The sequence below is a fragment of the Aythya marila genome (assembly GCF_965140915.1).
Source record: "Aythya marila genome assembly, chromosome: 10".
NCBI lineage: Eukaryota > Metazoa > Chordata > Aves > Anseriformes > Anatidae > Aythya > Aythya marila.
The window spans coordinates 21,987,120-22,001,335 of NC_139051.1; the positions used below are offsets into that span (position 1 = coordinate 21,987,120).

The window sequence follows — 14,216 nt, forward strand, 5'->3', positions numbered from 1 at the left end:
AAAGTACACTCGTTATGTCCATAGCAATATAACAAATCAATACGTTTTAAAAAATAAGGATATATAATTATTATAAATTAAAAATGGTATTCCAGCTTAATAGTTCTCTAGTAATGCTTTACATTCCTGTTATCTTGCTGGCTTACAAACAACATACTAAATTTATGGGTAAAATTCAGCCTTAGAGTAGAATTAAGCAGGCAAACTCACATCAAAACTCTGTTTCATCATCTTTAGACAGATCTGTTGGAAAAGACAGCTGGTCCTTATTAAACAGCCTTTAAATGTTGCAGTTTTAATTAAGTAACATCCATCTTACATTAACGTTAACAAATAATTAACCAAAGAAAAGCTAGTACTGTCTAATCACAACTGCTTAACATCTTTTCAGCAGTGGGCTAAGAAGTATTAATCTATTAATGAACTTGTTCCTAAATAACTGCCTCGAGATTTTAAATTAACAAGTCTGCTATGGTAGTTACTGTGCTTCTACTTACTCAAAAGCAGATTAGGGGGTGAGGGAGTAAGGCAAGGAGAGGAGTTTGACATCTAAACTAAAAGACATGGTCTCAAGAGGAAATGAGTCACATCTGTAACAGTCCTAAGAGACTTCAACTACAGAAATCTTGTTGGGTCAACAGCTTATTAATTAGCATCATATTCTCCTTTCCCAACACCAACATACAAGGAAACGTGTTTTTGTTGTTAATGCTGAGGGTTAATGTCAATGACATAAGCATGCTTAAGTTTCCATAATTTTGTTTAACTTAAATAGGCAAGACTGTTATTAACACTTTCTGACACTAGAGTAAAAATGGCGAACTGTAAAAATCTGCTAACATTACCTGATTAACGACATTCAAATTAAAAAAAGTTTGAAGCCAAGTTTTAAGCTAAACAAAAGTAATACAGATGTTTACCTGCATGACCAACCATACTTGCAAAGCTCTGCACTCAACATGTTGAGTTATATCTAATGAGAGAAATGTACTAAGCTTGAAGTGATACATCTAATGAATTCTAAAATGTCATTGCATTGTTCTATATGCCAGTGGAGAGGGAAAAAAAGATCTGAAAAATTATTTTAGAACACTTCTAGAAGGTAGAAGAGGGTGGATGGGGGGGGGGGGGGGGGAAGGTGCTTTTGGTTTCTTTCATTTGTTTCTCGCTTCTCTAGCTTGTTAGTAATAGGCAATAAATCTTACCATCTCCCTATGCTGAGTCAGGAGCCTGCGTCTCTCCGTGTTGCCCAGGCTAACGCTGCAGTGGCTATTCACAGGTGCAATCCCACTACTGACCAGTGCAGGAGTTTTGACCAGCTCCATTTCCAACCTGGGCCAGTTCACCCCTCCTTAGGCAACCTGATGAGCGCTGGAGAGCAGTCTTTGGTGAACTGATCTGGCATGGGCTTCCCACAGGCAGCAGCTCCTCAAGAACTGCTCCAGATATGAGTCTGGGGTCCATCCCTCAGGAGCAAACTGCTCCAACCTGGGACCCCCACGGGTAGCAGCTCCTGCCAGGTCACCTGCTCCTGTGTGGGCTCCTCTCCATGGGCTACAGGTCCGGCCCAGAATCTGCTCTGGCTGAGGTCTTCCACAGGCCGCAGCCTTGTTCTGTGGAGGTCTACCTGCTCCACCATGGTACTCCACGGGCTTCAGGGGACAGCCTGTTTCACCATGGTCCTCACCACAGGCCACAGGGGACTTCTGCTAAAGCCTGGAGCACCTCTCCCCCTCCTTCTTCACTGACCTTAGTGCCTGCAAGGCTGTTCCCCTGCTACCAAAACCAAAACTTTGCCACGTAAACCCACTACAAGAATACAGAATGGCATCTGGTCTGCAGCGCTTTCCACCAACTCAGGAATTGTCTGTAAATTAAAGAACCCCCTGATAGCAACCATTAACACCTTCTCCACTACACTCCATCTCAAGTCTGTCTTCTGTCCAAAACCATTTGAAATTTTTAAATACACTGAAAGAGAAAAGTCTTATTTCTTATTATTTTCCAGCAGTTAAAGAATCAAAGAGAGGAAATTAAACTCTCAAGTTATTTCTTATTTTACAAGGCATTCTTCCTCTCAAATAAAGTTCCCAACGCATATATTTAGCTGGGAAAATTGTTTGGGTATGACTTAGGTCTGTGCTTAGAAAAACCCTAGCTGTAGAGAAGAACGATTGTGTGATGGGCATAAGCCTAAAGAAGCAGAGGGGCAGATAGAGCTCCTGGTGGTGGAATGATATGAAGCGGGCATCTTCAGAGTCCCTGCTATGAAACAGGAGGATATAGAAAGCTCCTTACATAAGAAACATAGATGATGACATGAGAAGCATTTGAGGAGAGGATGCAGGGGAACAAAGAGCCCCCAGTGTTTTTGATAAACTTTACTTAGCAGAGCAAAGAAAGTTACAGCTCTCTGCTAACCAGAGGTGGGTGGAAAAAGAGGTTTGCTAAAATGCTATGTTTATTTTCTCATCAAACAGTCTCATTAATTTTAAGCTTTATACCGAACATGGTTCAGTGCGAGGATCTTCAGAGAAATTAAACATATGAAAAAAGTTACTCGTGTGTGTACTCCCATTAGAATCTACAAAACAACTTGAGAGTAAAGTTGCTCATGTGTTTAACACCGAATAAATGAATGTGAAATATATTCAAATCAACATCAGAGACCAATTCTGACTTCCTTCACATCTTGTTTATAGAATGAAAAAAAAAAAATCAGAGCATACTTCTCCAGAATAGCCCCCCATGTGGACACACTTTTTCTAGATTAAAAGAGGCCCTCCCCTGGTTTATTTTTTCCTGGATAAAGGTATGCATATGATGTGGTAAGACCATCCATATGGAAAGCTACTTTGCAATACAATTCTACTCTACGCAAATGTTCCACCTTAATCTGAAATAATGTTAAGTGTAGGAATACATTAAAATTACTGTTAAACATCAATGAAAGAAATCCTACACTTAGCAAAGTCAATCCACACTCTAAAATCCTGGATCCACTGAAATCCCTTCTAATCATTAGTAGCATTCTTTAAGTTACTCATTCTAATATTAGCTGAATTACTGCTTGCAAAACCCATACCAAAGTATTGCTAGAGAAAGCAATAAATACAGGCACGTGTTTTGCAATGTAAGTTGTAAAAATATTAAATGCCTTTAATTTTGAGAACATTAACTATTAAGAATAATTTCAGGAGCTATGAATCAAAATATCAAATACTTCCTCCTCCTGAGATCTCATCAAGTCAAGCTTTTACTGCTACAGCATATTGAGGAAAATTAAAACTATATGTCGCAGAGTGAGAAGAAAATGAGAATTACTTGTGTAAATGCACCGTGATCGAACTAAACGCAGATTTTTGAAAAACAATACTCAAAAAATAAAACAGATTAAGCAGGGGTGAGAAGTACATCGCATAGTCACAGCTTTAGCACAGGAAACTCTCCAACACATATATTTAAGTGCAGATACAGTCAGCTATCCAATTTTATTTTTTGTTAAAGAATTACTAAAAATCAACCAATTTTCTTCTAGGTAATGTATGCCACTGAGAATTACCTCAATTCAATTGCTTCATTTAATACATGCCAGATGTTTTCATGGCATGTATTTCTCTATATAAAACGTTAAGATTTATTCATGTCCTTAACACACATTAATTAGACACTACTTACAAATAACCTGCAATAAGAATCTGTTTCAATAGGATACAATTACTTCAGGGCTTGTGTCCTTTCAATCAGTCAGTGTCCCTGCAGTGTTTAGTGTGGCAGAGGGGAAGTGGCCTGTGGTTAAACAGAGGAAATACCAAGGAATTTTAATAGAGCAAATAGTCTCTTTACTTCCTACAGGGTACTACTTCAAAGGCAGCCCTACTCCAGAGCAGACAATGTGTTAGAGGGGCCATCAGTCACTCGCTAGCATATCAATTCTACTCACAACTTACATGCAGATAAATACAAAGATAAATGCCACCTAACTGACACAATGGGTACTATCCTGCAGTCATTATTCTAATAAATGCTGCCCTGGTAGGCAATCCTAAGCAAAACTGGCATTACAAAAATCAAGGCTGTGAAACTCTAACCGATCAGACAAGATATCTATCTGATCAGTTGTCTGGGGAAGTCTGAGCTTCCTAGTTCAGATATATGTAACAGAAAAATGTTAAACAGAAAAGTGTTACATTTGTTGTAAGTGAGCAAAGCAAAGCTTTTTCACAGTAATTTGAAAAAAAAAAAAAAAAAGTTTCTACTAATCTAAAAGATTTATATTGACAGGATTCTGGTGCGTTCAGACACACACAACGACAGTAATTACGTAAGCAAAAATTAACCCAGCACGTTTCTACAAGTGTCAAAGTGAACTACAGGAGTGCTGTGACTTAACAGGTAGCAAGAGAACACATAACAAGTCAATGTGAAGCAGGACAGGAAGGTACAGAGCAAGAGCAGGCCCTGCGCCCCAGCAGCGCATCCTGCCTCCCCCTGGGGATCGCACAAGGGGCACACCGAGCCCAAATGTTGTATTTGGGATCTTCACTTAAAAAGAGCCAGTAGGGGAGTCCAGCCTTCAACAGGTCCATCCGGCACAAAGGTTTAAACCTGAAGCTTTATCAGAAGTCTGTTGTTCACCGCTTTTTACAAGTTCTTTCAACCCTCTCGCCTCCCTCCGCTGCCCCCTGCGGACTCCCGGACTGCGTCGCGGTCCGGATCGCGCAGGATGTGACCCGAAGCCAGGGAAACCACGGCTGACACCCCAAAAAAACGGCAAAGCCCCTAAGCCTCTGGCGCCCCCGCATCGTCACACTCCAACCGCGTTTGTACCCGCACAGCACCGAACAGCACACCTCGCTCAGACACAGCAAAGAGAAAGGAAACGCAGCCCAGAGCCTGACAGCAGGGCACTGCAGCGCCGGGAACAAAAGGCAAAGCCCACAACCCACCCTTCACCCCCTTCCCCTATCGCTCCCCACACGCCCGCTCCCGGCCCCACAGAGCCCGGGGACCTCCTGCTCTCCTCTCCCGTGCCCGCGGCCCCTCTCACCCGCCCTCCGCAAGCGTCTCCCGCCGAGCCCCTCCTGCCGCCGGGCCCCGGGGCAGCCCCCGCCAGGCCGGCGAGGAGCGCCGTGAGGAGGGCGCCGAACCGCGGCCCGAGGGCCATGCTACCTGCCGCCACCGCGCGGGCACCGCAGGGGGCGGCCGCGGGCGTGCGCGATGCGGGCCCGGCCCTGTACGGCTCTGCCCTGCTCGGCCCTACCGGAGGGCTCCTCCTCGCCGGGGACGGCCCGGCCCTGCCCGCGGCGAAGGGGGCTGCTCCTGCCCCGCCCCGTCGTGAGGGAGCTGGAGGCAGCTTGCAGCTGCTTTTGGGGTGTTTTTTGTTTGTTTGTTTGTTTTTCCTGAAAGAAAGAATCCCTGACGGAATGTTCTTCGTGAAGGCACAGCGGGATGGACTGGGGCCTTGGATACATTAGGGTCACAGACAGCAAAAACTGTTGGGGACCTGTAACAGGGAAGGAGCAACGCGTAACATGTAAAATATAAAGTAGACACACTAGGGGAATCAACGGCGATGACTTCAGTTGTGGAAAACACAATAAAAAGTGGATGTATTCCAGCTTTTCCAATTTGAATCCCCATTGTTAATTTTGTCATTGCACACTTTGACCCAAACACTTTCCTTTACAAGAGAATAAACCATATAAATTGCAGTCGCAGGCTGCTCTGACACATGTATGAATTACATCAATTCAATTCCTTGCCTAAACTACTCATGTCATGTAAGAGACGCAGAAGCCCAAGGCTCCAACAAAGCACTGACTCGCCCTGCATTCAGCTTGCAGGAACTGCAGGGGCTCACTAGGTACAACCACCTGCTCAGGTAAATCCCAGCTTCAGTTCTTGATCAGGTAGCACAGGGTCTTGTCATACATCATTACTTTACTCATCTCAACTCCAATTATTTTTGAAAACTTTACATTCTAGTACATCCTGTTGCTATGATTAATATTGGATAAAACCTCACCTTTGAAAACAAGCCTGTGGGCTCTGGATGGCCACAGCCCTTCGTTATGTCAACAGCAGAAAAGATTCCTGCCATTAAACATGCTTTAGCACAGATTAGAGATTAGGCTATAGTCCCTTGGAGGCTCTGGAAGGAAACAATGCTTACTTTTGATCTGAATTACTCAGTAATTATTTTATGTATTATACTTCTATCGAGGTAGTCCTGCTTGACCAAACAGGCCTGAAAATTCTATAAACTTTTTTTTTTTTTTTTTTTCCCCCAATCAAGTCAGTCCATATAACAACTGTAAATAACTTTAGTCCTTCTGTGCTTTAATGCATTACAAAGGACATACGTACAGCAACACAATAGCATGGCTAAAGAAAGGAAGATGAGCACAATTTATTTACAGGACCATAACATCTCTACTGCCCATAACCACCTATGACAAACAATGACTGTTGAACGCATACATCTCCCTGACCTGCAAACAAGTCCCCTTTTAAGCTATGGGGAAATTTGTCTGGCATTTTCTGTTAACAGAGTTCTAGACTGCTGGAGAAGCTGGAAACTGTAGAAGGAACATTAACGTTAGCTGTGCTATCAATGCAATAGCCCACAATGCAAACAAAGTGCAAACAAAGATACAGGATGAATAATGGCGTTTCCTAGGTAGCAGAATAACCCAAGAACTTGCAGCTGCCACTGATTACTCTGGCAGTAGACTGAGCAGAAAAAAAAAAAAAAATCAGTCATATTTACTAAGGGCTTGAATTTATTAGCACAAAACAAAAACATCTGACAAAATCAGCTTCAGTGCCCCCTTCCCAATATCTCATCTTAAACTAATAACAAAAAGATGCATCTGAAAAACATTTATCCCAATACCGCCACAATGGACAACTTACTAACATGAATGAAGTGACTGCACACAGAAGTATTTTATTGCTTTGTGCGCATTTAAAATAATTTCCACTGAAATCTTTTGTAGAAACAGATAGAGGAGATGTGGGAATCAAATGACAGCAGTTAAAAACTTTTACTTAGACTCTCTAAAATGCTGCAAGCTAATGTAAGGGCAAAAGTGGCTGTGGGGAATGCTTTTCTGTAGGCTCTTTTGTCCTTTTTACAACAGTCTCTTGTTCCGAAATAGTATAGAGTACATATGAATTGGAGAATATCTGTAAGTCACGGGTATCAATATCATGCATTCTACAGCTGGTTTTGGTTGCCACTCTACCTTCTTGCTTAAAGCTAAGAACTTTTTTTTTCTCCTTTCTCAGCAGCTGTTCCCAGACAGAAGGGACAGTGAGAATTCAGCAGTTCCTAGAAATACATGAAAATTCAAGTAAAAAGCTCTACTGTACAGTTATGAAATCCCTACCAAACATTTCTATCACTCAACAAAAAAGTCCTTCTTAGATTGGGAAGAGGTCTGGTCCATCCATATTTTGTATTTCTAGCACTGAAATCTCTCTCCCTGCGGAGACTGAACTTGACTGCAAAAGGAGTTAGGAAAATTGCTCAGTTTTAGGCCAGGAAGTTTTAGGCTATCATGCTTGTAGACACATCCACTGGTGTCAGACAGCCATGACTATTGCAATATCACATCTCTGTTAGATAAACGCAGCCTGCTGCTAGAAAACGAGGATGAACTAACATGAACTGAGCAGACAGTACGCTAAAAGATCAGCAGCATCTCGGAAACTTCTCAGAAGCCTGGAATCACAAAGTATCATTTCACTGTCCATAAAAGCACAAATAAGATCCTGAAACAGAAAACCTGTAACACAAGGATCTTTTGGAACTTCATTTGACAGCTACCAGAAAGCAGAAAAACAGACCTTTTGGGAATAACCACTTACATAAAACTGTCCTACTAACATGGGGGTGGTTCACCTATAGAAAGAACGTCTGGCATGAAAATGAGGAAGAAAGATCTTCCAGTAACAAATCTTAAGAGCAAATGTCAAAAGAAAGCATGAAATTGATGCAGACACTCTCAGCAAGAGCATGAACATTCCCACCATTGTCAGGAATCCTGAAAACTGTACTCTGATAGCATCTTCAATATTGTAACATGACATAGTTTCAAAAGATCTGGCTAAACTCAAGTGAAAGATTATCAACTATAGGACAGTGACCATAGGCCATAAAATTGAAATTTAGTTTTCTTTTTCTTCTGAAATTTATTGTCTTTTTCAAGGCAACTTTTAAATCACTGGGCCTTGAAAGATGTGTCAATATTAATTCAAAAAATGAATTCTGAAAGGAAGATCTGTGTTACTGTTCCCATTTTATAGATGGGGAAACAAGCGTAGTTGTAAACATGCCCGCTTTAACATCTTGCACATATGCTCAAGGCTAAACCAATAATTAGATTTGGAGACGCTGATCCCCCCCCCCTCCCTCCCCCTCCCCTCCCCCCCTAGGAAAAGACCCCTAGGGTTAATGTTTTTTGTTTTTAATTTGCCTTTTTTCTATAGACACACTATAGACCTTACTTCCTAATGTCATCCAGGCATTATTAGTGGGTGCTTAAAATAGCAGGGGCCACAGAGGCCAGATCCAGCCTCCAGAACAATTCCATCCAACTGCCTGCTTATGTCTTGGGAATGGCAAGAAGAGCACAGCATGCCATCCTGGCAGCCAATGGCCTCTTGCTGTGTCTGAGCATTTATTGGCACTTCTAGATTAGCTGCTGCTGTGTCCATATGGGACTTGAAAGTGGAATTAGATGCATGAATTCTGCTATATTTGCTCTGACACTGGCAGCCACCACCTCTCTATCCAGATGTTTTGCAACAAGTCCTGAAAATTAGCATCCAGTCCTTAATGCTAAATAATCTAGACATTAGAGAATCCCTCATATGGTGCAGGCAGACACATTTCTCTCCTGCTCACTTTTTACATCACACACTCATTCTTGAGCTTTCTTCTTAAAAACCTCAAATCTACCTTCCGGTATTTGGAGGTGTTCGGAGGCTTGCAGAGTTCAGAGAGTAAGGAGTGAATGGTCTTGTGACCTTTCTGGGTAACAATGTCTTCTACAGGAAATTGCATTTAATGACCATGGAAGTTTTTCCAGTCCAACATTCCCAAAGGCTCAAGTTAACATCAGATGTAAGAATAGAAAGACTGAAAAGGAACTGACTGAAATAAAACAGTTACTATATAAAAATGCCTTCTGATCACTCTTGAAACAATTATTTATCACTGATTCATGAATGCAAATCTTCATAAAATATTACCATTTCCCAGACCTCACAGTTCCATGTAGAGTATACAGGCCAACTTGCTCTGCTGGAAGAAAGTGTCTGCAGGCTAATGTGAACTCTGTATTTCTGTTTACTTTTGCATCTGTTTATTCATATGAATATAATAAAGGACAGAACTAAGTTCTCTGTTTATCATGTTCAGCTTACTGACATGCCACCAAACTCACTCCTCCCTGTTCTAAAAGCAAGCTGAACTGACTCTATGGCCATCTGATCTTTGCTGAGAAAACAGGGAGCAGAGCAGGACTGCATCTTTCAGCAGCAGTCTTGTGTTACACTGGATTAGTTGTTACATGAAACTGCACTTTTAGAGAAAAGTAGATTTGTGATGCAAAGAAAATTAAAAATTGCATGGAAGAGTGATTTTTAAACAAAAAATTCTGTTGAACTTGAAACATTTCAATCCAACTGTATTCCTAAAGTCATGTAGGTTTTATTCTTTAGCAACATTTGAATCATTATTAATGCTTCATTTTAAAATGATATTTTGCTGCAATATAAGCATTTCATCTCAATCAACTATTAAAAAAGCAAATCAAGGCTCTCCCAGGGGCATTTGAATACACTCTGGAAATGTTAATTAAGTGTTATATATGGAGTGGTAATTCATGTCGAGAAAATGGTTGATATTAATAAAGAAGGGGGAGATTTGAGAGTGTGGCCATGGGGGTTGGAAAGCCCATGGTTGAGATAACATTAGACTCTTAATGATGAGACCATCAGGAATATAAAAGAGTTTAGAGGGAACAAAGAAGGGTGATTCAGGAGACTCCATGCAGTCTGGGATTGCTGTTCTCCAGCCATTAAGGCATGGAAGTTTCTGGGTGTTTGCTGTTGCTGTTATATTCAAAGTTGTTTGACCAATGAAAAGTTGTTTTGAAAAGAACTGCTGTGGAGAGAAGGGTATAAGAGGGGAGCCTGACCTCAAGATAAAAAAAGGCAATAAGATATAATGAAGTTATGTCATGTCAGCAATAAAGAAGCAGAAAGAAGGAATGAAAAGGAACAGGCTAGCAGAATGGAGACCAGGACGGGAACAGGCACATTGATTGCCTGATGAAGATCGGTTCAGCCAGACTCAGCAAACTGTTCAAAGAAGCTCGTAGAGAAAGTCGCTGGAAATAGGCACACTGGACGTGGAGAGAAGCTCAAGCTGAGAGAAGTGGACCCGCGCACACAACTGCCCCTCGCTAGTAAGCAGTTGCGCATTATGGGGAATCATACATCCTTCCTGTTATAAACGAAGTCTCAATTCAATCTGAATTTAGTAATATTTATGAAAGAAATATTCCCAAAAAGTATAAAAGGCAAGTAAACAGCGCTGGATGTGCGGGAAGTCTACACTCCACCAACAAGCACACACGAACATCAAACATTCTAAATATACAGAACATTGCTTTTGCATACTATACCTGAATATGCCTATACATACGTACAATCAGGAAAGGTAACAATCAATCTTTTAAGTTCCATGACTTAACAGTCTCCATTTTCCATTCCTTTTGAATAATATGTCTCGCTTCAAGTTGTCATGCAACTCAGTCTTCAGGCCTTACATATCCTGTTCCTCCTGGATAGAAGCATATTCATCTCCTTTTCAAGGCCAATAGACCTGGGTCAAAAGTCACGTCCAGGTCAGCAGGGGGCATAACAGCAAAAGCCTTCAATGGCTGTAGCAGCAGAGGGGCCCATGGTGTAGCAGTCAGATCAGTAAACGAGCCCACAGCTCCCTCACTGAAAAACCACACGTGTCTGACTGTGGTCCCACATGGCACTTTAAGGCTTCAGTGACTGCTAGGCAGGTGCCGAGCAATCCCACTGCAACCTTGTCATTTTTAGTTGCAGAGTCCCACACCTTGACATCAATTTGGTCCCATGTTTCAGGATCATAAACTGTCTGATTGTTAATAAGGAGAATAAACTGTAAGGTTACCAGGACAGTCTTTGTTCCTAAGGATGTATGATTCCCCATAATGCGCAACTGCTTACCAGCAAGGGGCAGTTGTGTGCACAGGTCCGCTTCTCTCAGATTGAGCTTCTCTCCAGCCTATTCCAGCAACTATTTCCAGCAACTATTTCCAGCGCCTATTTCCAGCAACTTTCTGTACGAGCTTCTCTGAGCAGTTTGCTGAGTTTGGCCGAACCTATCTTCATGAGGCAATCAAAGTGCCTGTTCCTGTCCTGGTCTCCATTCTGCCAGCCTGTTCCTCTTCACTTCTTTTTCCTGCTTCTTTATTGATGACATAACTTCATCGCGTTGCCTTTTTTTTATTTATCTTGAGGGCAGGCTCCCCTCTTATACCCTTCTCTCCACAGCAGTTCTTCTCAAAACAACTTTTCATTGGTCAAACAACTTTGAATATAACAGCAACAGTATACACCCAGAAACTTCCATGCCTTAATGGCTGGAGAACAAGAAACCAGCTGGAGAACAAGCAACCCCAGACTGCATGGAGTCTCCTGAATCACCCTTCTTTGTTCCCTCTGAACTCTTTTACATTCGTGATGGCCTCATCGTTAAGAGCCTAATGTTATCTCAACCACGGGGCTTTCCAACCCCATGGCCACATTCCCAAATCTCCCCCTTCTTTATTAATATCAACCATTTTCTCAACACGAATTACCACTCCATATATAACATTCTTTTATAAATATTACTAAATTCAGATAGAGTTGAGACTTCATTTATAACAAAAGTAATATTTTTACAAGGGTTTCTCAGTTTTACTTTTAATTTCAACCTCTTCTTAGTACAGCACAATGCCTTCCATCCAGACATCTTGTCATTTTCTTTCTTCAGGGATATAGGGGGCTGCGCAGGGGGGAGCTGATTTAACAGCCTATTCTGAAATTCATCTATCTATAGCATCCTGTGGCAATGCCTGTGAAATTAATTCTAGCACACTAAGGGACCCCGACTGAGCATAACCTACCTTAAACCCTTTCCCATTTAACCCAGAGAGAGCAATTTGTTTGAGCACTTCAGGATGACATCATTCACTATTTGAGGCCAAAAGCTAAGTGTAATTAAAGCTAAAGAAAATGTTTTGAAGATTCTTATAATTAAAACAGAGATACTAGTAACAGATACCATTACAGACAATAGGAACATGTCCAGAAGAATTCTGAAGTCTATTGCGTAACCATTATGGAAGATGATTGGAAAGCACTTTGGTAACAGCACCTCATTCTGCTTGCGCTAAGGGAAATATATAAACAAAAGAAAATATGAAGGCTGGAAGCATATGGAAACTGTAGTCTGTTTATATGACAGATACATAACAATATTCCAGAGAAAAAATTAGAACGCTTTATGGAAGGTTTACAAGAGAATCTATACAGTAATTTTACAAAACTGTACTTAAAAAGAGGAAGGGCCCTGTTAGGAGTAACAATTATTTGCTACTTTTCAAACTACTCAAGGTCCTTGATACTTACAGTCTGGCATGCTGTTGTAAAACAACAATTTGAAGCAGTCCGATATCAAGATTGAGTCAGTTGCTAAATTCTAGAAAGAGTAAGAAAAATATTCAGATAATAAGAGACTGGTCAAACACAATGAACAACATTTGTTAATGCTTGCCCAGAAAGTTAAAGCATGTTGATAGCAAGTTACAACAATTATTTGTTATTATTTGCTTATAGTTTGTTATTTTTTTATAGTTTGTATTTTTATAGTTTGTTATAGTATTTTTATAGTTTGTTATTTGTTATTATTTGCTTGTAGTTAGATGGTAATAATAAAAATACCTGACAACACCATTCCAACTAAACTGTAAGTTGTGATGGATCTTACTGTCCAGCACCATATCTTCACAGAAGAAACAGGGAAGATCAGCTCAACTCTCATTTAAGCAAGAATGACTACGAGATTTTCTATGTAACCTACCTGAGTCTCATTAAAATATCTAGCCAGGTAACTGCATTTTAAGAGTGATGTTTGTTATAAATGAAGTCTCAACTCAATCTGAATTTAATAATATTTATAAAGAACATTGATAAAAGGTATAAAAGCTATAAAAGATATAAAAGGCAAGTAAACAGCGTTGGGTGTGCGGGGAGTCTACGCTCCACCAACACGCACACACGTGATTAAGGAGACATTGGGGAGGCAAAGACAATAGACATTGGGGAGGCAAGGACAATCCCCAGATAAGGAAGCGGCAGACAGACAGAGAAACAGATGTAAGGACTATAAATCTCGAAACAGAACACTGGAATTCATGATAAAGATACAACAAACAGAAGAATCAGCAAAAGCCAGCTCTTGCAATTAAGAAACGTGCCAACTCAGCAGAATCCTGACCAAAAGTGAAAAGTACACTGTGAGGAAAACTCGGGGTCTTCCTCCCAAAGACCACTGCCCACGTCCCGAAGACCCCTGCCCGCAATTCTTGGGAGGCTCTACGCAGGCGCAAGGTGCCAAAAAGCTAATTAGCATGAGAAACGAGGGAAGGAGAGGATAGGTGATGAATATGTATAGGCACCTGTAGAATATTAATAGATTGATTGTATAAATTCAAGACTGCTTTCTGCTTTGGTTATGCACAATAGGTGGAGAGATCCCCCGTGCATCCAGCACTGCAATAAAGAATATACCACTTAAGGAAATTTCAGCTTCGATCTTTGAATCACATGAACATCAAACATTCTAAATATACAGAACATTGCTTTATATACTAAACCAAGTACACCTATGCATATGTACAATCAGAAAAGGTAACAAACAACCCTTTAAGTTCTATGACTTAACAGTCTCCATTTTCCATTCATTTTGAACAATATGTCTCACTTTAAGTTGTCAAGCAACTTGGTCTTGAGGCCTTATATATCCCGTTCTTCCCAGATCGAACCTGGTTGCCTTTTTTTTTTTTTTTATCTTGAGGGCAGGCTCCCCTCTTATACCCTTCTCTCCACAGCAGTTCTTC

General features: G+C 41.0%; 1 protein-coding gene across 1 annotated transcript in view; it reads right to left on the bottom strand.

Moving 5' to 3' along the window:
- The window catches only part of IL17RD (interleukin 17 receptor D), a 46,498-nt gene extending 41,336 nt beyond the window's left edge, over nt 1-5,162 (bottom strand). The window contains exon 1 of the mRNA XM_082767956.1: nt 5,051-5,162. The gene's annotated coding sequence lies outside the window, so the exon portion shown is untranslated. The remainder of the gene's footprint in view (nt 1-5,050) is intronic.
- Nucleotides 5,163-14,216: the final 9,054 nt, after the last annotated feature.